At 40.2% G+C, this 9,932-nt stretch overlaps 1 non-coding gene across 1 annotated transcript; it reads left to right on the top strand.

Annotated features, from left to right (window-relative positions):
- The first annotated feature begins 2,429 nt into the window (after positions 1-2,429).
- On the top strand, positions 2,430-2,501 carry Trnat-cgu (transfer RNA threonine (anticodon CGU)). Its single transcript has one exon. It is a non-coding gene; the product is annotated as a tRNA-Thr (tRNA).
- The last annotated feature ends 7,431 nt before the right edge of the window (positions 2,502-9,932 follow it).

Genomic DNA, 9,932 nt, shown 5'->3' with positions numbered 1-9,932 from the left:
TCAGCACAACAGTTGAAAAAAGACAAAAACACATTAAGTCATGCACTCCGATTGCACAAATCTTTCAAGGATAATAGAGTTAAGGTGCCCGCCTAGTCAGGAGTGTATGTGTGTCTGCGAGGTGGGGTGATAAGTGCGACGCTCGCTGGTGCTTCTAGCGCGGTGTCGCCTCTATGTGCAGTATTCTCGTCGTCGTGCACAAGGCAAACTGTGAGATAAGAGTGGTAATCATGACATTACACGGCGGAGAAATGAAGATAAAGATGTAATGCGAGTCCATTGAATGCTTCTCAAGAATCTGCACCAGGATTTTCATGCCTAAGATGTTTTTCTGATAACACGCGTTTGAGCCATTTTCACTCTTCAAAAAATGCAGGTGAAAATCAAAATCAGGAAACAGAACTAATCAGTATACTTAAATGCTTTTCGCAAAACAGTTACCACTAGGATGTGTTGAGAGCAGTTTTCGAATCACGTAGTTCTTTTTTTTTTTTTTGACGTGACAACGTCTTATAAATCGATGAACGCCGGCTGCACGCACAAAAAAAAATTGTCACGTACCACCTGAGCACGAGCGTGCAAGAACTGGCCAACCACCGTGCGAGAAAATCTTCCGTAATATCAAACAGGTTAAGGCGGGATTATTAAATAATTGTTCGTGATTATATTTAAACAAATCATTTAAATTAAAATTTGCAAAAAACAGTAAATAATATTTGAAAATTAAAAAAAGTATGCAATTTTTTCATCAATGTTTTCTTGTGACGTTATCACGTACAATTATCGACCGTAAACCGACTTTTTTTTTTTTTTAACTTTGCACACTGTATTAGGCTTGGCCCTTTAGTGATTCGCGCACCGGGGGAACAGGTGGTAACTAAACCTCCCCACCCCCTCCCTGCCGCTGGCCAGGCACGCACCATCTGGCCCTGACTCTATCCGGGATTTAGCAAATCCCGAAATAATAATAGCACACATCCTCCCGGCGCGCGCGACAGCCTGGGGAGACCGCCGTAATGGACTCCCGGGGAGATGCTCTGCGCGTGCCGTCCCGCAAACATCGCGCGGCTGCTACGAGCCTGGCTGAAGACATCGACTCTGGTTCAACAATGCTCGTCGTGGTAGGGCGAACCAGGACCATTCACAAAACAAGAGCACGTGTAGCTTGATGCACGTGATAGAAGCTAAACTTCTTTGGCAAAAAAACCTCAACACGTTAGTATATCGTAAGGGGTAAAACGGCAGAGAGAAAGATATATATAATGCTAAAGTTATACAGATTTAAATATATATAATTATTTATATATAATTAAGGTTGAACACGTGCTTGTGAAACAGTTTCGCGACAGGGTAGTGCCGCGCTATCAACGGCATGTGCGCGGTACCGTTAGGCGACCGTTAAGGGGCCCGCCTCGTCAGGGGTGTATGTGTGTTAGTGAGGCGGGGTGATAAGCGCGACGCTCGCTGGTGCTTCCAGCGCGGTATAGCCTCTAAGCACAAGGCTCTGAACTGGCGCGCATTCGTCTCGTCGTCACAGGATAACTGTGAAATTTGAGCGGTGACCGTAACATTATATGGCTGAGAAATGAAGATAAAGGTGTTATGCAAGCCCCTTAAGTGCTTTCAAGAATCTGTACTGATTGTTTTATGCCTAAAAATTACTCTGAAAACACGCGTTTTAGGCATTTTAACGCTTCTAAAAATACAGTTTAAAAACTTAATCCGAAATTAAAAGTACTTTTCGGTCCTCAGCGAACTCTTAAATACTATTCGTAAATAGGCCCCACTCGGATATCTTGAGTAGTTTTGAAATCGCGTTGTTTTTCCTGAAGCTCTGCACACTGTATGTGTGCCCAGGTAGGCGGGCCCCTTAAAGTAGCTTACCTGAAGCGTGCGTTTAAGCGTCACACGTTGCTATTACTAAGCGGCGTAATGTGAGCGAATACACAGGAGATTACATAATACCGGACACCTAAACGCTAAACTGTTGAAAATTTCCATTCTAAATTTACGAAGAACGCCGGTTACAAAATTATAGGTAGGCTATATGGATCTTCGTAAATTTATCATTTTCTTTCGTAAATTTAAGGCTATTGAGTTCAACTCACTTTTTTGTTTTCATGAATCCACAAGAACAATTTTTGTATGTGATATTTGTAAAAACTCCTTTCCGTGAGATCCGTTTGCGTTTACGTGAACCGTTCCCGCTTCCGTTTCATCGTATAACGGAAGTTAACCGGAAGAGTACACATGTGAAAACGTTGAATGGTCTTATCTTTGTGATTTCACACGCTGAAACATTTAGTTTGAGATGTTCGTAATAAAACAATTAAACTAGTTGCACAAGTAAAAGATACACATTTTTTTAAATATTGCAATCTAGTGTGTACTATATAAATATCTATAATGCAACGTATAATATCAAGGTCGCCTCTTTAGCTCAGTGGTAGAGCACTGGTCTCGTAAACCAGGGGTCGTGAGTTCAAACCTCACAGGAGGCAGGTTCTTTTAATATAGAAAATTGAGTTCATTCCAGACGCGTCCTATAACGTTATTCAAAATTAATTATATTCTCTTATTCGTGATTAGACAACAAATAAGTTAAACGTCATAGTTGTACAAATTTAATTATTAAAAGAATGTTTTTGTACCTGTAAAATTATGTTATGTTTCTTATAAATATATTGTTTTCGTAATATAAAATGATGGAATCTGTTGAGACTAGAAAGTTCCAACACTTGCTAAATAAATCACAATTAAGATTAAGTTCTTTGAATGATTCGTGCAATTGGAAAAAATTGATCTATAACATTTGTATGGACATAGCTATACTTTTACTGGCTTGCACTGGATGCTATAGAGAAACCACCAAAATTGACAAAAAAAAAAAATAATACTCAAATATAAAGGAAAAAAAAACAGTCAATGTTAAATGAATTAGACAACGCAGAGAATTTCCTGTGAGGAATTAGATCAAATATCATGGCACAGACGCACATAGTGAACTGACTGCGATGAGACAGTTATAGCGTGTACAGAAAAAAAAAACAACAGACAGAAACAACATTGACCAACACAGCAACAAACAGTTGAACCCAACAATGATACAAAACAGTCTGGACAACAGAATAAAAAAAATGGGATGTAGCTGTTTCATGGTTACGGCCGTGTGTTGTATGTAAATACGTGTACGTAACAGGTAATATTTTCTATACAAAATATAAAATACACTATTTTATGTATGTTAAAATCATGTTTGAACACTAAGAAGTCGCGTATAGGCCGACATGATGTATTTTTGATTATATATATATTTTATTTTAACAGCATATATATATTCACTGTAGGTAACTATTTTACACTAATGTTTTATACATGCAATCGATATATTTTGACGAGAGCTGACGATTGAAACTCAAACGAACGTCGTAGCTTCTCCGAGTCAAAAGTTATACTAAATGGAAATCTCGAAACGCACAAAAACGACCTCAAAATGGCGACGCTTCCCCCCTCCATCGCATGCGATGCGTCACAGTCCTCACTTAGCGTAACAAATTCTTTGATCCTTCAGCTATCTAGTTGTGTAATTAAATTTTGGATGGAGATTGATAGACATGTAGCTGCAACACCAAACTGTATGCCCCGATTTTATCATCATTCGTCTTTTGAATTGCCTCCCACTATGGAAGCAATTTTAAAGACGTATTCACGTCAAAAAAAAAATCAGCGACGCACAGGCGGAACCCAACGATGAAGGCCGGTGCAAGGTAAATTGGCCCCCTAGGCGAAAAACCTTAATGCCCCCCCCCCCCCCCCCCCCCCGGCCGGACACCCCAAAAAAATTTTTCCTTGCCTCAAAATACATCACGTAAGCCTAAGATTTTGTCAACAATCAAATGTAAGCAGGCTTGTGTTTTTTTTTTTTACTTGTTTACTTATTACAAATTATAAACAGGTCACCGTGGACTTTAAATAATTACTTATATCAATATAAACATTCCAAACTGCTACAAAAATCCATTTTCATCTAGTTTCAATAATCGTTAAACATATTATATCAGCTCTTATGTGTCGTGCTGCGCCGCCCCCAGCTACTTGGCGCCCTAGGCGGTTGCCTGGTTCGCCTGTGTGGACGCGCCGGCCCTGCCAACGATGAAAATAAACAGATATCCCGGACAACATTACGACGCCGGCACAGAAGAACACAGTATGCTTTCAAAGATAAAATAGTTGCGAAGTTTCGGTAAATGTCATTTGTTCCCGTTATCAGGCACTTTATATACACACACATATACATATAAACACACGTGCAGTGTTACACATCATCATCTTCCTGGTGAAATGAAAATGTTATATATATATATATATATATATATATATATATATATATATATATAATTCTTTGGCGACATTTCTTTTGCAGAAATACGCAAGACCACAGTGAATATATTTTAATGAAAACGTCTCTCAATGTATGCATTACTCGGCAATGTATTAATTTTACCGTCTAGTCGTTGTAGCCACGTGCAGCACAACATTGAAATATATTTAAAGTGTTTTTATGCTCAAAGCTTCAGAAAATATCAGACAACAAACGTCTCTCACCTGTTCGATCTTGACCTCAAAATGGCTGTGTTGACCGCTTGGAAAAAGCTGTGTATTTAATATGTGTGTGGGGAAGCATTCTTTTCACAGACGAGAGAGCCAAACGCCCGATCGTGCATCTTCGGGTTTTTTTTTGTTCATTGTAAATAAATATGGCGGTGTTGATAAAAGGATACTAATGGTCAATTAGGTTAGATTAGCTACATTATAAATACTTTAAAACATTGTGGACGGTTGATGTGGTTAGGATAGCTACATTAAAGATACGGAAAAAAAAACACATGAACTTCGGGGAACTTCGGGTTTTGGCTCTCTCGACTGTGAAAAGAAGGCTTCCCATGTGTGTGTGTTTGTATGTATCTATCATTAGCCCGTGACCCGGTCAACGGTAACGTTTCGTCGAATATGGCCGCGTTCCGTTTCGTACGGTCAGCAGCCAAGAGCGACGAAAGGCGTTCCAAGACTGTCGAGGACTGCTGAAGAATGAGGTTTTTTGGCGTCTGAGCTGCTTCGGGGTTGTGTCTCGGCAGAAGCAGACGACGCGGAGAGTTGTAGTGGTAATGGCAGGCGGGAAACAGTTATTCCTGGTCGTGCCGCTGAGTATCTACTGGCCTTCCTGAGCATGGCGTGCCGCTGGCCAGTGATGACTTCTGCGCCGACAGCTGGGGGAAAGGGAACGCCCCATGCCCACAGTCTTGTGGAGGTCTCGGGTGTACCCTTGGGGCCCTTGGGAGGGAAAATAAGGGCGTGGGAAGGGAAGAACGACGCCGAACGTGCTGGTGAGTGTTTCAGGGGGTTGGTGGTGGGGGTAAGGAGGGGCGGGGGGTGGTTTCTCGATTAGTTACTCGCCGGCGATGTTTGAACGGTTTTCAGTGTCGGGCGAGGGGCCGATGGAAGAACCCTGCTCCAGACTCTGATCCCCGGACCCTAACAAGATTCCCCACTTTCCATGGAGCCGTTTCCACCTAAGAGGCCTTCCCCTCCGACCCCCCCCCCCCCATCTTCCCAAACCCTCCCCTTGCCGCGAGCTCATGTGTGAGCGAAGATGGGGAAGTCTTCAAGCGTCAGACGGTAGGAGGAGGATGCGGGGGGGAAAAAAACCCACTGAATTTAAAATCCCGCCGACCGAGTTACGGCCGCGGAAGAATTGCTTCTTATTCGCGGACGCGTAATATATTTGGGTCTTCTCGGCCCGACTGTCGTCGCGGAATTTGAAATTCTGTGCGGCGCGCTGTGGTTTCACGGTGGGGAATCCACAGTTACTCCGTTTGACGGACAGTCGCTGCCGCTCCCAACTGCAGCACGGGCGTGGTTTTAGGTTTTATTAATGATTTTTTTTTTTTACGAAGGCTGCAGAGGAGACAACCTGTGTGCACACACATAAATATAGAGGTAATACGTTCTAAAGTTCATAATAACTGAAAGTATTTCTTTAAATTACTTTTTACTAGTTAAAAGATACGAAGATAACACGGATAATTAATTACAAATGATTCATAGTTTCGACAGCGAAACGTCCAGATTAATGCAAGAATTAAAAAAATATATATTAATTGGTTACAATTTTGGTAACGGAGTAGCTATTTTTGGTTTCGAATAGCATTTTATTCAATTGACGGTACGTGATCTGTTGTTAACAAGACGTTAACCCGGGAAGTGACACGAGATCTCGTTGTGAATAATTAATTACCAGTTAACAGATTCGAGGTAAAGATCAAGTTCCCACGTCTTTGAAGCCACGAGAGAAACAATGAACACGTATTCGCAGAACAATTGAAAACTGATCGAGGCAGGCTCCGATGACGAGGAAAACGCGTTTAAATGTTGATTTGGATGTGAAGCTCCAGCTTTTACGAGGGAAAAGAATTATGGGTTGAGAGAGAGAGAGAGAGAGAGAGAGAGAGAGAGAGAGAGAGAGAGAGAGAGAGAGAGAGAGAGAGAGATAGAGAGGAGTTAAGCGGTGGTCTCGCGTTGCAGTTCGCCAGATAAAAATTACTGTAAAAATTTTTTTTCAAGTTAACAGACTTTTCTCTCGGAAACTATGAAAAGTCCCTTAAAATGTCATTTTAACTAGTTTCTGAAGTTTTCAAAATTCTGTTCAAAAATATGGTTTTATCTTATTTTTAAGAGTTTTACGCACAACAGAGTAGTTAATTTTTTTTTTTTAATTCTTGCAATAAGGAAGTTCGATTTGAAATATATTTTGGAAATATGCAACAGCTGGTCCACACAATTTTTACTTTCGACATGATTGTTGTTCAATATTTCCCTTTTTCATCAATTATTTTGTCACGTGACAAATTTAACTTTCTCTCTGAACACATTGACTTCAACTCACGCAATATTTTCGCAAATAAACTTTACAGGACACGAAGCTACTTGTAGTGGCGTAAAGACGTTGTTTCGAAGATAAAAATTCAAGTACATATTACACTAAAATCGTTATGCTTGGTGCCCACTGCGTCCTTCGGGCATTTCTTAAAATTTTAAAATTAATGTGCTTTCCCAGAGAACTTAAAAACTTTAGTTTACCACTTTTAAAACTAATACCTATCCGCCATTATCTATAACAGTACATTGTGGACGATGGTCGGACATTGTATGAACACCATATATTTATATTTTAATTGTTATTTAGTGTGTAAATTATTTTTTTGCTCTAGTCTTGTCGCCCCATTAGGGAGATAATTTATTAGGTGCAGAGATTTCAAGGCGTTTTAAATGTTACTTACTCGCGTCCTTTTTTGAGATTATTATTTAGCTGCTATATTTTATTTGTAGCATGCTATTGCAATCCTGTTTAGGCCTTTTTGTGTGGTGCACCACTGACTTATATTTTAAGGTGTTATGAAACCAATAGTCTAGCTATACTGGTGTACATTTGTTTGTCTGTACAGCGCTTCAGTCAATTTTGCATGAAAGTTGATTTTCCGCCTTTCCTTTAATTATACTGCTAAAGCTTTTGATCTCGTTCGCCATATTTCGTGTGGTGGACTATCTGCAGGCTTCACTCTTGATTCCTTCAGCTAGCTTCGCCAGAAGCGCCTCAAAGAAAACGCTGCGTCCGTAATGCTTTAGAGAACCAACAAAAAAAAATTTCATTGTTAAACATCTTCGACGCCATGTTTGTTCCAACATATTATTTCCTCGTGGTGAGATAAAGTATACGCCAAATTTCAAGTCCGATCGTAAGCTTTTGAATGCAAAACGTTTCATTAAAAAAAATTGGTTTTCTGTAAAGTCGGTTTACGGACGATAGTATAACGTGACAACGTCATAAAAAAATCATTGATGAAATGATTACATACTTTTATGAATAAAATTGAATCATTTTTATTGAATTATCACTATTGTTTATGGATACAAAGAAGGAGTGAAATGAAATCAACAAATATAATTGATAAATTTACTTTTATTTGCACTCATTAATTCAAATATGTTTATTACTTTAACGAAGAGATTATTTTAACTATAACTTCTATACATGTTTGGTATTTAACTTCTTCCAATCTGTGTTATTCTGTTAAGGATAGGATGATGATAGGAAAAGTACGAAACGAAGTCTTTCAAGTTTAATGTGCCTCGAAAAAGTGAAATCGATGGTTGTTCCAACAGAGTGGAAGAGAGATAGATGCGGCGCAAGCGTAAAATGAGCGTAACGGGACAATGAGTCATCCTTTTTCGTGCGTGCAGCCGGCGTTCATCGATTTATTAGACGTTGTCACGTCAAAACAAAAAATCGGTCCAGTCGTATTTGCGCGAGGCTGTAACAGGCAAAACGGACGCACGTAATCGTGCGCAGATGTACAGGAATAACGAGCGAGGGAGAACGACGCAAGCAACGGGTACTAAGAGGAGGGAGGGGGGGTGGTGTAAGAGGCGTTGGAGAGATGACAGGCGCGCAGCTGCCCACACAGCTGAAGTACAACCGGCGATGAAAGAGCTTGTCTCGGCCGTCGGTCCCGCGACGCGACGGAGCGCGACGTCTGATTGGACGAGGCGGACAGGGTGTCCCTGGAGGCAGCCAGGGATCTCTCCCGCGCGGGTGGGAGCCGATGTCCGTGATTCGTGCCTTCTCCGTGCCTTCTCGTTATGAGCAAACCTCCACGGGCGCCCGTGCCTCGCCACTCAGCGTTATTGCGCGTGGTTCAGGTCCACCCCCCCCCCCCCCACACTGCCCCGAGAGCGTCCCTCTATCCCACTCTCTCACTCTCTCACTCCGCTCCACGAACTAAAGAATAAAACTTATAATACGAAATTTATCGTATAACTATTTAAAACAATGCAGAGCGTCATAGATAGGGGACGCGGCAGTAGACCGAAAGGCACAAGACCGAAAAATGGAATATTTCTCTCGCTAAGAATAAGTCTTAAATCTGGCGTCAGGCACTAGACCGAAAGGCACTAGACCGAAAGGCATAAGACCGAAATTTTGGTCTTATGACTTTCGGTCTTGTGCCTGGTACCCCATAGATATACTTTCCTTTTTCAAGTAAAAAAAATTCTGGACGCGAATCATACACGTACTTCCCGCGCCCGCCGCTAGAATTCGCTGTCTGAATCGTAAACATTGCTTGCCACCATCCAAAGCCTGCACGAAAAAAAAACTCAGCAAATTTTAAACTATTACAAACGGCTCTGATAAAAGCGGAAAAAAAAAAGACCCGAAAAAATCCTAAATTTTCAGCTTTGGACCTGATTTTCGACAAGGAAAATTTATTAAAATACTGTCCATACTGTTATCTAAATAGTACATACTATAAATTTTCCGCACAAGTTAAAAGTTGTAAGTCTATGTCATGACTAAAATATTAATCTTTAACATTTTAAAACACACATTATATCACTAAGTATGCGTTAAATGTTTTTTTTTGAACGACTGCATTCAGTATGTAAATAGTTTATACGAACAAAACTTAACCTTATTGAACTGTTTCAACATTATATAATATTTTAATATTATAATATTGTTAAAAAATGTTTTTAAAAAATTCCAGTGACGATGTTTGAACAACGTCCCTTCAGATCAACAAGCGCGCAATCTACCACTTTGCTACTAAGCTTGTTGGAAAACTTGAAGGAGAATATGTACTATCATCATTGTTATGCTAGATTTATTAAGTTATTCAAATATCTTTTACCATAGCTATTTTATTTTAACGAATATATTCCAGGGTATTTTCAATATCATCAAGTTACATTTGGCACACAAATACGTTTGGTAAATCCGCATGATTATTAATACTCAGAGACCTAACATTTCGCGGTATATTTTCTTAATTATACGTATACTAGTGCGAATAATAGCACGACAATTTTTTTCTTTA

This window comes from Bacillus rossius, chromosome 10 (assembly GCF_032445375.1).
Source record: "Bacillus rossius redtenbacheri isolate Brsri chromosome 10, Brsri_v3, whole genome shotgun sequence".
NCBI lineage: Eukaryota > Metazoa > Arthropoda > Insecta > Phasmatodea > Bacillidae > Bacillus > Bacillus rossius.
This window is presented reverse-complemented; position numbering and strand designations above follow the sequence as displayed.